The sequence below is a fragment of the Microtus oregoni genome, unplaced genomic scaffold (assembly GCF_018167655.1).
Source record: "Microtus oregoni isolate MIOR12 unplaced genomic scaffold, Mior012 000002F_ref0000024, whole genome shotgun sequence".
NCBI classification, from domain to species: domain Eukaryota; kingdom Metazoa; phylum Chordata; class Mammalia; order Rodentia; family Cricetidae; genus Microtus; species Microtus oregoni.
The window spans coordinates 86670474-86686171 of NW_024543061.1; the positions used below are offsets into that span (position 1 = coordinate 86670474).

The 15698-nt window shown below is 46.1% G+C and overlaps 1 protein-coding gene across 12 annotated transcripts in view; it reads left to right on the forward strand.

The window, feature by feature from the left end:
- Ppfibp1 (PPFIA binding protein 1) overlaps positions 1-15698 on the forward strand; it is a 145125-nt gene that overhangs the window by 44907 nt on the left and 84520 nt on the right. For 11 of the 12 annotated variants that reach the window (XM_041633406.1, XM_041633439.1, XM_041633429.1 and 8 more), the window contains exon 2: positions 2041-2122. The gene's annotated coding sequence lies outside the window, so the exon portion shown is untranslated. The remainder of the gene's footprint in view (positions 1-2040; positions 2123-15698) is intronic. The other variant, XM_041633422.1, reaches the window with a different exon arrangement.

The window sequence follows — 15698 nt, forward strand, 5'->3', positions numbered from 1 at the left end:
TATGAACACCACCAGTTGCTGAAAGTGTGCCTATGAAACTGATTTTAGGAAAAGCAAAACATACAGATGCTTTCTTGGTGTGACTTTGTAGGGTGTGAGAAACTCCTTAAAGATCGTCTACACCTCCATTCATGCCTAAAATGTCCTTGCCGGTGAAGCGTTCTGTGTCAGTGTTAAATACCTCTCCCTTTGGAGCTCTTATAGAGGAGGAGAAGAGAAAAGAGGAAATAAATACCTTCAGCTGGAGCTGGTCTTGGCTTGCCTGCTGGATTTGGCTCCAGAGGTAACTGTGTCAGTGCGTGTCTTGTTGGGGGTGTGTCATCCCCTGTACACACTAATGTGACGTTGCAGGACATTGAGCATCTTAACGTTTTTAGTTGATTAGTGTTTTATTTTCAGACAGGTTCTCACACAGCCCAGGGTGCCTGGATTTGTGAAGTAGTATAGGCTGGTGTTGAACTTGCGACCCTCTTGCTTCTGCTACTCAAAAGTGTTATGACTTTATAATCTTCAGTGTTGAGAATGCCACTTTGCATAAATGTATGAAATGAAACAGTGGAAGTGTGTTTAGTACTTTTTATGAAAAACTTGAAAATTGTGTTCTAATCCTGTCAAAATTTATTTTAACAGTCAAAAAAAAAAAAAACAAAAACGGAAAGCAAGCAATTCAAACAGAAATTAAAAAAAAAAACCCAACATTCTAACACAATACAATCTAGAAATACTAATTTGCTACTTATGTGCTGAGGAATAATGGGAAGAAGATATTAAATGTCTTTGTTTTTATAATTGAGTCATTATACTTCTACAAGAACAGAAACCTTTGTATGTACGATAAAAACTCTTCAGTTCATAACATACAATAGTCCTTTTAAACTTTAATCTTTGAAAGGAAACTTTTTAATGTGAAAGACAGTTGAACTACATCAACAAAACATTACACAGAGAAAGCCAGAAAAGAGGTGCTTGTGTTTCCAAACTGCTTTCTTGGCTTAAATTTATTCTTAATTTTTATTAAATAAATAAGCATGTGATTGATGGTAGAAGTGTAAAACCCCAAACTTCATGGCTTTGGAGTGACTGTTCTACCTCTGTAGAGGTTCACACATGTAGAGTATGGAGGTGGACATGCGTTTGAGGAACTTCCTTAAACAAGCTCTGTGTGTGTGTGTGTGTGCTAGTGAGAAGAGATTGATTTTATTAAAGACAATCTTGAATCTGAGCTGAGGTGTCTCAGTCCATGCTTACAGGTACTCCTTCATGTGAGGGCGTGTTTGGCACAAAGAACGAGCTATGTGTTTGTTGTCAAGGCTGAAGTCATATAACATGCATGAACTGAATGCCAGAAACATTCAGATTTGTTACATGTTTGAATTTGAATTGGTTTTTGGTCATCGTACGTTCTGAACCTTTTATTGCTGCCAAATTTTTCATGACTGTACACTCAGTTATGTGACCCCACATGGGGTGTGTTCTAAACAGCGCAGTGACAATTTACGCAATGTTTGCACAGTAATAAGCATTACAGAAACCTAGACATGATTTGGCGTATATAGAACGGCGAGTGTGGGCCATGCACAAGTTCTGGGTCTTTTTATATAAGGGCCTTGAGCATCCTGAGATTCTGGTCTCTAGCAGGGGGTCCTAGAACCAGTAGCTGGGCAGATATAGACTAATATATTATTATATTAGTATAATAATATAAATGTATTCTAAAGCTGTGATTCATGTATTTGCCCAGCAACTGCTCATAGAGCACCCACCATGAGCTGACTACTTTGGTGATAAATATTAATGACTATTTGGGGCTGTCCGTAGCTGGGGTACACAGAGTAGCAAGGAGCCACAGGAAGAGAAGGAGGTGCTGGATGTGAGAAAGGGATCAGGTGGAAGGCAGTCTTTCACAGATTTTTAATTTTTCATAACTCCTGTCATATTATGTTTATGTGCTTTGTTTATATAACAGTTTCCACCTAAGCCCCTTTTCCCACTGGGCTATGATTTGAAATTTGTTTTAACACGAATTTTATTTCTTTTCAGTACAGAACTTCTATGGACCAGTTTGCCAAGGGCGTGTAAGATTAGAAGAGCTGAGAAAAATCAGCGTTGAGCTCGTTTTTCTGTGAGTAGGCTTACCCCGTAGTCATTCATTTCTGACATCCTTATCCCTGTAGTTAGCGATCTACACATCCCATGCGAGAACTCCCAGCACACCCTCTCCTTACACACTTCTAACCGCTAAGAGCAGCCTGGCAGGCATGGGGCGTGTGCAGGCTTAGACATGCCGGTCTCTATCTGGTACTGAGCAGGAAAACACAGGCCTGGTAGCCCATCAAAGGCACCACCTTCTTCCTTCTCAGGTGCTTTGTTGCCTTTTGCCTTCACACCCTGTGTTGGCTTGTCCCCAGGAGTGAGGCTGCTTGACCCCTTGGTGACCCCGCAGGCCTAGGAATTGTTTGCTTGTGGCTCCCTGGCCTCCTTTCTCCCTGTTGGTGGTACGGTTGCTGAACTTCTGCGGGGTGGTCAGCATTTAATTGCCTTGTTCAGCTTATTCCATGAGTTCTTCTCCTGTGTTCTTACTTTATGCCAAGTACTGACCCTGCTGCCTTATCACCAGGTAGGCAGTGAGTAGTAGATATTCAGCGGCTGAGAGAAGGGGGCTGCTGAGGGTCAGAGCGCACTGTCAGTCATCCGGATGGTGGATGTGGTCACAGTACTGTCTGGCTTGGACTGCCGTGTCCTCAGTAGTGCTAGAGTGCTGTTCCTGTCATGGTGGTGGCAAGGCGCTGGTGTGCCAGGACGCTGGTGTGCCGGGACGCTGGTGTGCCGGGACGCTGGTGTGCCGGGACGCTGGTGTGCCGGGGCACTGGTGTGCCGGGATGCTGGTGTGCCGGGGCGCTGGTGTGCCGGGACGCTGGTGTGCCAGGACGCTGGCCAGGACGCTGGTGTGCCGGGACGCTGGTGTGCCGGGACGCTGGTGTGCCGGGACGCTGGTGTGCCGGGGCGCTGGTGTGCCAGGATGCTGGTGTGCCAGGGCACTGGTGTGCCGGGACGCTGGCCAGGACGCTGGTGTGCCAGGACGCTGGTGTGCCAGGACGCTGGTGTGCCGGGACGCTGGCCAGGACGCTGGTGTGCCAGGACGCTGGTGTGCCGGGACGCTGGTGTGCCGGGACGCTGGCCAGGATGCTGGTGTGCCAGGGCGCTGGTGTGCCGGGGCGCTGGTGTGCCGGGACGCTGGTGTGCCGGGACGCTGGTGTGCCGGGACGCTGGTGTGCCGGGACGCTGGTGTGCCGGGACGCTGGTGTGCCGGGACGCTGGCCAGGACGCTGGTGTGCCGGGACGCTGGCCAGGATGCTGGTGTGCCAGGGCGCTGGTGTGCCGGGGTGCTGGTGTGCCGGGACGCTGGTGTGCCAGGACGCTGGCACCTCCTGGGTTGTGATCCTAACAGAAATATGATTCTGATCCTTCTCAACCCTGACAGGAAGGAAGAGAGGGAGGGAGGGAGGGAGGAAGGAAGGAGAAACATTATTCCGTGTTAGAGTTAAGAGATGACTGTCCCTGAATCTCTGTGGCCTTGAGAAGCTGTACTACTAAGGGCTTGAAGTTTCACCCAGAGAGACCAGTGTGTTCACGGAACCAGTGTCACGGGTGAATCCATCTGAGTGAGCGGCATCTCCATTAACAGCTGCTGGTACCGCAGCTCTCCTGCCCTTGTGCTCCCAAGAATAGCTGTGTCCTGACTGCTGGTGTTTTTGTAGAGTTTGCTTGCCTTTAAAGTCCATGACTAGAAGCCTGCAGTATATATTCCTCTGTGTGTGGCTGGCTCATTCAGCTCAGTATGTACGTGAAAGTCTGTTATTCAAGTGGTTTACTTTCTTCATTCCTCGCCCTGGTGGTATCTAATTGTGTAGTTGCAGGGCACTTAGGTAGTCTTCAGTTCGTCTTTAATGCTGTGTATACATAGGACTTTCTAAAAATATTGAATTTTGTGTGTGTGAGTGCTTTTTCCTGCATGTATATCTGCATAATTTGAGATCCTGGTGCCTGAGGAGGTCAGAAGAGACCTGGACCTGGACATATAGATAGTTGTAAACCAACCTGTGGGTACTGGGAATCAAACCAGGGTCCCCTGGAGAAGCAGTCAAGGCTCTTAACTGCTGAACCATCTCTCCAGGCCCTTAGTTTTCATTTTGAGTTTGTGCATGTGTATGTGCGTGTGTGTGTACAGTGGCTATGGTGGTCGGAAGCGGGTGTTGGATCCTCCGGAGCTAGAAGTCCAAGCTGTTGTGAGCCTCGTGACATGGGTTCCGGGTACCCAACTCACGTCTTGGGCAAACTGCTAAGCTCTCTAGTGAGGTTGTGTGCTCATTCCAAACCCTCACAAGGTTGCGGAGACCATGGGCAGTCGTCTCTTAGCTCACTCTAACAGGGTCTGTCTAGGCCCCGTATTCACTTTTGACCTTCTGATAATTTCTATGTCTGTCTTTTGACATAGTGTGTTTTTTGTTCCTTCAGGGAACATTCAGCCATTTAGGTTCTGTGGAATGATGAGGAACAGACTAGACTTCTTTGGAAGCAGGGGTGTTGATTTTTTTTGTTGTTGTTGTTATGGCCAAGTGATCTGCATACTTCCCTGTGATGCTCTGACCTACTCGGCAGGAACAGATGTTTTCCTGGGTCCCCTCTGGTGCGCATGTGCTGTGGGAAGGCTGGTCCCTTGGCTCAGACTCATTTTGTTTCCTGGTACAGAAAGGGGTTGCAGAGGAGAAAAGAGCTTCCAGAGAGAGGTGGGTCTGGGCTACCCTGGAAACTGCCCCAACGCTTTGCACGCCAGATCTAGAGCCTGGGAAGGTGACATCCTGAAGGGACTGAGTGTGTAAGACCCAGTGAGTCGAGGGAGGTGAGCAGATGAAAACGGATGTGGTCTAGCTGGCTGGAGCTCAGAAGGAAAGAACAGTCTAAATCAGTCCACAGGGTCTGTTTTCTTGTCTTTAGAAAGCTTCGAAACACAGTCCCTAGAGTGTGAATTGTAAGCCAGGAAGTAACTGAATGAAATTACTGAACTAGGGAGTGGAGTGGTCATAAGCAGTGTGAGCTATTCCTTTGCTCTGAGGGGTTCTGTCTTTGGGTCACAGCTCTATTTCTTTCTTGCCCCCCATGACCCCTCGGTTGGCTTCTCGGCTGTAAAATGGGGGTGCTATCATGTCCCATAAATTTGCTGTTCAGTTTCGTGCAGAAGCGTTCTCAGGGCGAACACTGTCACCATGGTCATTATCCTTGCTGTGCCCCCACTCTTGTTACTAATATCATCTGTCTGACTGATGCAATGTAATCACTTTCATCTTTAAAAAAAATACATTATGAACACCCGATTGTGGCACACGCCTTTAATGCCAGCGCTTAGGCAAAGGCAAGCGGATTTCTGGGAGAGTTCGAGGACAACTAGATCTACAAAGTTCCAGGACAGCCAGGGCTACAGAGTGAGTTCTAGGACAGGTTCCAGAGCTGCAGAGAAACTCTGTCTCAAACAAACAAACAAACAAACAAATTCCGAGACTAAGCATGTGGAATGCTACCCGAAACCTCAAGCTGCAGAGAAACTCTGTCTCAAACAAACAAACAAACAAATTACGAGACTAAGCATGTGGAATGCTACCCGAAACCTCAAGCTGCAGAGTGATGTGGAGAAGCAATTGTCCCCGTGTCCTTGGTGTCACCCAACAGCCACTGTTGGAAACTTGTGTTGTTTGCTTGTGTCAGCTCCAGAGACCAGTGGAGCTGAATTCAGAGCGGGAAGGAAGGTCATTTTGCACATTGTGATTTAAGACATCACACTCTTAACTCTTGCTCGACATTTTATAGTGTCTTGATGGGTCAGGGTTATCCGAGGGTCTCAGAGAGTGACTGACTCCATAGACCACAGCCAGTCTGAGGTGTCTTTCCAGCCAGCCATAGTCTAGGGGTGTCCTCCTCTGTCAGAGCTGTAGCAGAGTTCATGATCTAACAAGCCAGCCTCGTGTGAGAAGGGAGCCTGTTGAGGTGCCTGAGTCAGAAAGAGCAGTGATTGTGAGCTTCCAACCCCAGCTGTCACATCTCCAGTGTATGGCTTCCATTTCTTCCTGTGTAGGAACCAAGAATTTGGGTTGAGACAGAAGCAGAGGCGGAGTATACGACCCCACTAAATGTGATATTGAGTTTTGTGTACACTTCTTTTTCTTGGTGGTAGCTTCTCTCCCGTACCTGTTCAGCATCAGAAGTCCTGGTCATAAGGGAGAGGGTGGTCTTATGTTGAAACTTGTGTTTGAGAGTAGAGAATAAGTGTCCAGACTGTAAGTGATACACGACTCGAGTGTGTAAATCCGTTTCACACTAATATTACTTTAGCCAACTCCAACATGTGTGATTGTTCTCTAAAGGGTGTGCATATTTTTGTCTGAACTAAACAATGGGAGTAAAAGTCCTTGCACAGCCATGCACGATGTGGTGAGATGATGGAAATTATACTTAGGTTTATGTAGTTATGTACTTATTTATCTAATGCCCAGAATGCATTCATTGGGGTGGTTCCTACTCTCGATTCAGGGTACTTTTAGTAGCTTCCTCCTGAAGGAACATCCTTCTGTAGGCTGACAGAAGACAGTGGAACACTTAACTCACAGGGCTACGATTTGTGCAAGGCTCACGGCCATAGTGACTTTATTGCATCTTGGGATTTTACATCCGTGAGGAAGGAATCAGGGCTCTTGTTTCCTTTCCTCTTTTGTTGAGGGATGAAGGAGGTCCTTGGTGAGAGGCTTATTTTCTGGGGGTCGTCATGGCTGGAAGGTTAATGTTTGTCTTTAAACTTTCAGTTCCCACATTGTAATTACACAGTTAATGTTCCATGTAAATGTTGGTTTGGTTTTGTTTAGATATTGAAGAAGTAAGTTTTTAAGAGCATCATTTGAAATACTAGCATTACCTGGTGCATGTCTTAATCCTAGCACTTGGTAGGCAGAGGCAGGTGAATCTCTGTGAGTTACTTAGTTTGGTTTACATAGCATGTTCCAGAATAGCCAGGGCTGCATAGAGCCACTCTGTCTCAGACAACAACTGATCCCCAAAATAAGATTAAATATTAGCATTAATGTGGCCGAGACAGGCGGATTCTGTTTTTGAGGCTGCATTGGGCTACATAGCTGGACACCATTTCCAGAAAAAAATTAAATTGAAATGTGATTGGATTGCATGGAATTAACAAAATAAATATATGTATTAGATGGTGTTTTCTCTTAATCATCATGACTGTCTTGAGCCTAACAGCAGGAACAGCACAGGAAAGCCCTGAAACCATGTAGTGCTTGTCAGTTTGGCCTGGGAGGTGTTCTTGCAACCTGGATATTGATGCTGTGTCATTTGTTTGCCTGAGAGCCTGATTAATGCCTTGGTTTCTCCTCCTTGATGCTGGCTCTTGCTTTCTTGGACAGTGATGGCTGTTGTTCCAGGTTATAGCACTTTTGGGGATGGCCAGAACCCTGTGTAAGAATGGGTGAGGTAGGCCACCCTCTCCACCTATGCCTTGGCCTTCTCTCCAGTGGTGTAAGAAAGGTCACAGGATTGGATGGTCTCCACCCACACAGACCTAACTGTGTCTCCATGTCGCATTTCTGTAAGCAGGCAGTTTGTAGCCTCTAAAGTAGTGTCACTCCCCAAGGAAAGCACACCCATGACTCTGTCTTTGTGTGGTGTTTCCCTACCCCCTTGCAGTCTTTATCACTTCATTCCGTGGGACTGAAGTTCTTAGCTCATGGCTGCTTTGTGTGGACCAATCATACTCAACGCAAATAAATTTTACCAAAACAACAAAAACTCTAAAAACAACAACAAAAGTAAAGATTGAAGATCCTTAATCTGAAATCTCAAGTGTTCCAATACCTAAAACTTCTTGAGAGGGACTGAATTTTGGATTTTGGAACTTTTAGGATTATAGATTTTTGGATTGGGGATAATCCATTGATCTAGAACCAGAGCCAGTTGAGGGCCTGTACGGGGAGATGCCACCTTGCTGCTGGGGTGTCAGTGTCTCCTGGACGCTGGTCACAGTGCTCTGCCGGGTGTTTTCCTGGTCAGAATGGAAAATGTCTCATGGTGTGACTCAGGCTTTTCCGTACCTAAGGTCTTGCCTACCAGACACCTAGGCTTCTCTTATAATCAAGTGGAAATTTGTTTGGTCTTTTTACCTCTTCAAGTAAACACTTGTGGGTGTGAGGAGGGTTTTAGAAATTCAAGTGCTGTTGCTTGTCTTGCCAAAGCCGTAGGAGTCTCTTCTAGATCTTCAGTTTCTTAGGATATTTTCAACCAGTGATGAGGAAATTCCTTTGTTGTCTGTGTAAGACAAGTGTGCTGGTGTATTGCTGCAGACAGAGAAAGAAACAGCTTGAATGTTTAACAAACAGAGAGAAAGAGAAAGGGGGGAAAGGGAGGGAGAGAGAGACAGAGAGAGAGAGGGAGAGAGAGAGAGAGAGGGTGAGAGGGAGAGAAGGGGGGAGAGTTTTCCTCTCAGGTCTTCATGCATTTATGTATTTAATTAGAAGACCATACTTTCTTTGTAATGCTGCTAGTTATAAATTCCCTTTTCTTTCTCTCTCCCTCTGTCTCCTTACTTCATTTCTTCCTTCCTTTGGGGGCTGGTGGTTCCTACACCATGGTTTCAATGAGCTAAGATGTTCCATTGCTTCAGACGTAGGAAACGGAGGGATAGATATAAATGGTTTGTAAATCCCCCCAAATGCAGCAGTTCAGGGCTCTGTGCATCACTGTCAAAGGATCGAGGCTCTGCCCCTGGGTGTCACCGTTCTTCGTACCCTGGCACCTGTGAGCTTCTTCTGACAAAATCCAGAGCTTCAGTTCCGAGTAGTTTTCACAGAACCATGGAGGCTCGAGCAGCAAGTCGTAGGAGGTATCGCTGTAGAAATTAAGGCGTCTTTGAGGTGGCGGTGTGTAATTCCTGGCTAACTATAGCACAATAATGTCCTCCCCGTTAGCATTTGTACCAAAACGCAAGTGTCACAGCACCGGCAGGTTTTCTTATCTGTTTTTTACTTTACTCCTCCCTTCGTCTGGCTCGGCCTTAGAGAGTTGGGGCATTTGACACTGTGATATTTAGATTTTAGAGAAAAGGCCATCAGCTGTCTTTCTGGGCTATTCTGGGCATTTTGGACTATATTTACTTTGGACCCAACTTCTCTTGCCCTTGTTCTTTGATTAGCTGTCCCTCCTCTTTGCCTTGGCCTCTCAGCTTGCTTGGAAGCTTTTCAATAATTCTGCACGTGGACGCCAGCTTTGTTCAACAAATAAGGCGTAGACTTTGAGAAGGGCTAGGACATGGAGCAGAACCCTCCACTGATGCCTCTGGAATCTTCAGGATTCCTGAAGCCGGGGAAACCCAGCTTCCGGTGCCTTGCGTTTAAGTTGTTAGAGGAGGTTAACTCTGACCCAGGGGCATGTGGCTCGTGAGGCATTCGCCAAGGTTTTAGATAACTTGGTGGAATTTGAATTGCCTTATTCTTCTTTTTTGGAAATTGTACAGTGTATTCTTTGCTTAGACAGGTGACCCTTCATATTATCCTAGGAAAATCCATGGTCTGTGAACTGGCTGCCCAAGGCAGAGATGACACAGGATTCAACAGAGACTCAGGTCCAGGACTGTGCAGAAGTGACTCATGGGGGAAGTGTGAGCCCAAGACAGGTACACCTCATCCTCTGAGTCAGGCAGAGGTAGCCATGGGCAACGGGAATGCACCTGGACCTTCTCAACAAGCAAAAAAACAGTAGTAGAGGAGCTAGGTGTGGTAGTAGACACCTGTAATCATAGCACTTGGAAGGCTGAGGCAGGAGGATGGTAAGTGTGGGGCCACACTGGCTTATGTATACGTAGTAAGGCCCTGTCTCAAAACGACAATATCACCATCCTGTTACAGGGCAGTGTGTGCAGCCCAGATGTAGAATGTGTACCTGGCGTGCACAAGGCCCTCAGTTTAGTCCCCGGCAGCAAAGGGAAAAGATATATATTAAAACGTGTGTGTGTGTGTGTGTATACACACATGTATATATACTTGTAAGTTTGTATATATATATGAAACTATTAGTAATAATGTCACCTAAGAAGTGGCATATGTGTCAATGATTGGCACAGAAACCTCAGCTGAAGTCTTTTGTCTTTTGGATTTTGAGACAAGGACTCACTGTATACCCAGGCTGGCCTCAAACTCACAAATTTCCATCCTCAGCTTCCTGATTTCCTGGGATTACACGTTTCTGCCATGTTGCTGGCTTGGCCAGTTATCTTTTTAATTTTCTTTAACCTTATTTTTATTTCTTGAGTGTGTGTATGTATACCCTGTATATACCACGTGTATGTATACCACGTATATGCCTGGTACCCATGGAGGTCAGATGAATGTTTTGGATCCCTTAGAACTGGAGTTACAGATGGTCGTGAGCCACCCTGTGGGTGCTGGGAACTGAATCTGTGCCCTCTCGGCTCCTCGGCCAATTATCTTCGTGACTTTGTTTATTCTGTGGAGCTTAGGATGCATGCCAGGGTCTCCTGGAGTCAGAGTGGCAGGTAAGGCTAGGTTGGCGCGTTCATGTCCAACTGGGCCCTTACTATGTTCTATGTTGGTTTTACCAGAGGCTTCCACTCACACTGGCCTCACCTCCCCACAGTTGGGAAAAGCTGACACCCGACCAACAAGCAGGAAATGATAGCTGTGGTGGGCCTTCCATCAAGGGCCTTCTCACAAGAGAGAACAACACACCCCAGCCCACAGCACTCCTGGCCACGGGACCAGGAAAACAGCAAGCTCTCCTTTGTAAGGCTGTGAGTGATTCTGACCACTGGACTACCAGAGTGGCGCAGGCCCTGGGGCTGGGTGTTGCTTCTCGGTCTGTAGTTTCTCCTCAGTTCCTTGGCCAGGCCTAGTCTTGGGAGATAGCCGGGGGCGAGGTTCTGCTCTACCGACCTGATGGAATTAGGGGTTCTTGTCTGTTGTCACCGCATGGAAGCGAAGGTCTATAAAGTTGGCATGCACCTGAAATGACTGTTTTTCTCAGAGGAAGGGCAGAGTTAATTTCCTGCCAGCCTCTAGTCACGGAGTTCTTGTCCATGAGTCCCTACTTCACTGTGCTCTATGTGTTTCTGTGTAGGCACCGTTTAATAGCTGACTCATTAAGAGTGAGCACTCGGCCAAGTGCATTCTGACCCATGGCTGTACGAAACGTGGCTAAAACATACAGTTTGTCCCCTGGTTACTCAACTCTCTTGACTTAGGCAACCTTTCAGCACCGAGGGGAGCACTTTGAAACAGTAAAGTCCTCAGTGACAAGCACACCAAAGGCAAAATCTTCAGGATACACCTTGGGAAGGGCATTTCACAGCATGAGGGCAAAGCTGAGCCAAGAGGCAGAGCCTCCATTGCCTGGAATATGCATGAGGGTGATCGCCAAGGCCCATACTCCCCGCCTCTCCCAGCTGGAACCATCCTGAAGGTACCTAGAGTAGTAGTTTGGGCTTGCAAGATGTTAGCGCTGGGGCAGGTTCATAAGCAAGACTGTGAAGACCCGTGAGTAAAGGGACCCCAGTTGCTGGGCCTGGATCACCCTCCCCCAGCAGACCAGCTATACAGGTCATGTGGCCCAGACACAGTTCCCCGTAGAAGCTAAAGGTTGTGAAAGGAAATGACATTCCATCCCAGATCTTATCTGCCTAAATTGTTTCCTGCAGATTAACCATTCATTTCACCAAGGTTTATCATGGAGCCTGTGTGTGAGAAACTGGGTCAGGGGCTTTGGAGCATGCAGAGATAAGCAGAACATCAGAGCCTTTGTCTGCCGGAGAGAAAGACGCGGGCGGGTGGGCGTGGGTTTCTGCTCTGATTTCCACAAGTCAGAGTAAAGTGGGCATCCAGACGACTAAAACCAAACGCTGCCCCAAACCTGCTGTAATTTAGCCTGAGCCTTGAAGGACACATCTGGAGATCAGAGCAGCAGACTGGGCTGAAGATTAGGCCGAGTTAGGGGCAGTTCCTGACAGAGGAAGTAGCGTGAGCCAAGGCCCTGAGGCAGGAGCTCACAGGAACAAGTGTTGAGGGGCCAGGCCGCAGGTCCTAGACCATAATAGCAAGGTGTAGTGGGGACTGTAGAGAAACACTGCCTTTCTACTTGAGTTTCCTTCTCTGGCTACCAGCAGCTGTGACAGGTTTCTGTCATGTGACAGCGGTTGGCAGCTTCTGAGCTCTGTAAACGTACGTGCCGTTAGTACTTAGACTAATTAATTAAGCACTCATTACAACGTTTTTTTAAGGTCAGTGCTTTTAGTATTACAGCTTATAGACAAGGAAACAGAAAGAACAGAGATGTTAGGTAACTTCCTTAGAATTCACAGCAAGTGAAGAGGACCTCAGGAAGTATTACCAACTCTGTTTTTTTAACCTGGGATTAGTTTCTGGGTGTTCTAAGCTGCTGGTAGAGTTCCATGTGTGCTGGTGTGTACATTTGTTTAAGATGGGGCCTACGCTTAAGCCATGCAGTCCCTGGTGTGTATGGTTCTCCATCTAAGGACTTGGCCTCTGCTTTTGATGTCGTACTGCCCAGAAGGAAAGGAAATGTCAGAACAACCTGCAGGAATTCTTAGACCTGGAACAGCGTGGTGAGGGACAGGTATACATTCAGTGAGTACTTCCCAAGGTAGACCAGATGGAAAGTCCTTCAAACTTGAGGCCATTGGAAGACTAGGGAGCTTGCCTCTGAAGAGCAGAAGTTCTTCTCCTAACCCCAGCAAAGCTAAGTACACTGAGATCTTGCCTTAGAAGAATGCCCTGATGCTCCTCTACGCTTAACTAGACCAGCTTGTGTGCTACAACTGCAAACTGGGCATTCCCTAACTGTGCACGACACTGGGAATCCCTTGGAGCCAAGGAATCCAGACAGTCCCGGGATGGATAAGGGTGTCTAAAGAGCTGCCCCATTTGTATAACCTCTGCAAGTTAATATCTTGTTCCAGTACTTTAAATATTCGTTTTAAAAAATGTGTATGGGGCTAAGATATTGTGTCATGAAAATGTTAGAACTTGAGAGCTGGACTCCCTGCTTCCTATAGTTTATTTTTCTTAATGATTTCCTGGTCTTTGCTTTCTTATTTTCTTATTTTTAAAGAATCAAAGGTATTCTCTTATGTAGCCTTGACGTTGTTATACAATAAATATTCAATCTTGTCATCTGTTTATAGCTACTACGATGGCTAGCTATTTTTGGTTGTCACCTTGACTCCATCTGGAATTAACTAAAACCCATGCAGCTCACTACACCTGTGAGGGATTTTTTTTTCTTAATTAAATCATCTGTAGTGGGAAGACCCTCTTTTAATCTGGATCTTTTGAGGTGGGACGTGGAAGAAGGATGCTTGCTCATTGCCTGCGTCTCTCTTGCTGGCCAAGTCCATTCCTTCACTGGCATTAGAGGCTACTTCTCTAGGACTCTTGGCTTATACTGAAGCCCAGCTGGGACATCCAGCCTTGTGGACGGAACAGCTACTGGTGGTTGTTCCATTGGTAGACAGCCATTGTTGGACTAGCTGGACCACATATATATGCATAAATGCAATTCATTCTATGTGCTGATTAATGGAACCATTAATCATTATATACTGTCCATCTTCAGGTTTTCCTATATGTTCTGAAAACACCTTTTACCTAAGTTTTGCTTAGCTTTGTGGATTTGATCAAGGATTTGGTCAGAGACCGTGAATTGCAGTTGGCCTCATGTCTCTGTAGTCACCATTTTGACCTTTCATGATCTCTCTGCCTTTTTAAATTAATACGTGTGTGTATACACACACACACACACACACACACACACACACACACACGGTTTTGTGACGCTAACATGTTTACTACCAGAAAGTTGTCTAGTAGAACGTTCTATAACCTAAGGTTCATCTGACCTTTGCTGTCCTTGTGGAGAGATTCAGGTCTAACATTGCTGGCCAGCCTATACTGCCTCTCTTGAACGTGTACGGTATTAGCTAGGCAGTTTTCCACTTGGGGGTGACTCTTCGACCACCTGCTTACTCATTCTCTGACAGCCCTTTGCCCTGTGGCTTTAGTGCCTGTTCCCGATCCCTATGTGGATGGAATTGCTGTGTTGCAATATGGTAATGAAAGTTCTGATGCCACTTTATTGGTAAGTGTTTCTCTCCCCATCCTCTGTTTGGGAAAACTTACGACCCCAAAGACTGAGCACATGGTACTAACCACTGGGACACCTGGAATGCCGTGTCTTCTTCTGTGAGAGTGGGCTTAGAGGAAAGTTTTATAGGGGTGTGAATGTGCGTGGGGTGAGAGCTCTTTTTATTTTAGAGGATTTTTTAAAGCTTAAAATAATGAATATTGAGGTAGAGAAGGAGACTGCAAGCCAATCACCATCCAGATTCCCTTCTAAACAGAGAATGCCGTGATAATGAGATTAGTTTCCTTTCCAAAGCCACAAACTGGAGAGATGCCGTCGGTGCCTCGGAAGTAGTTGCTTTATCAAGTGCATTGTACTGAAATAAAATGGCGTTAAATCCACGAGGTTCGTTTGAAAGATGGGATAAGACGGAAATTGTTTAGCAAGGGGACTTCTTGATCTAAGCTAATCATCTTCAGGGGGCTTATCCAAGGGCCTTTGCACCGCCTGGTTGAAGACATTCAGCACTGTTATCTGATGGGGATTTTGTTTCTTCTGAAAGCTGACCATTGTTCTCTTTGACTGGGACTAGGGGGTAGCAGGAAAAGACTCCTGGCAAGCAGTGCAACATAAAACCCACCTGTCATCCTGAAATTAGATACCGTGTGCGCCATGTAAATTCATCACTTGCAGTTCATAACGAAATAGTGTGCTTTTGAACAAATCGGCTACCCCTCCTAACTACGTCCTTCTTTAATATTGAAGTTAGAGTCTTAGCTTTGTCCAGGCATTCAGTTAGCATTGGCTACGTTCTTATTCTTTTGGGGGAGTTTGAAACAGAGTTTCTCTGTGTATGTAGCTTTGGCTATCCTGGAACTGAATATGTAGACCAGGTTGGCCTCAAACTCACAGAGATCTCCCTGCTGGGACTAAAGGTGTCGCCAACATGCCTGGAAGATGATTGTTCTTGTGTCTAAATAGCTTTGAACTCACACCTGCTCTTGAATCATGAATTTGCGTTGAAGTCTTGAGAAAAAGCTTTAGCCCTTGTTTGTTGGCAGATAACCCCACACACCTTACTGGGGTTCTTTTCATAGGTGATCTGTAACATAGTCACATTAACATGGCATACTTGTGTTTGCAGGGAGCTGAATAGCTTAAGTTTGATCACTTTTTATGCTGTATTCAAGATTATATTACAGTATTATGAAATCTAAAATATGATTGCGTAAGTTATACCTAGCTATTTCGAGCAATTCAGCCTTCATTTCAAGGTTGAGACACTTGAAGGAAGGGATTTAATTTTTAGTCATAAGGTAATAGATCACAAAATTTATTGATTAATGAGATTAGCATGTTCTTGAAAATGATAGTAATTCTATAGGAGACTTGAGGACTCAGCCAAACTCTTTTCTTCTGGTGGCCTCTCGCAGTTCACGCTTACTCCTTTTGGTACCAGCAGTGACCAGCCCCTCCCCTCCCCCACATACATA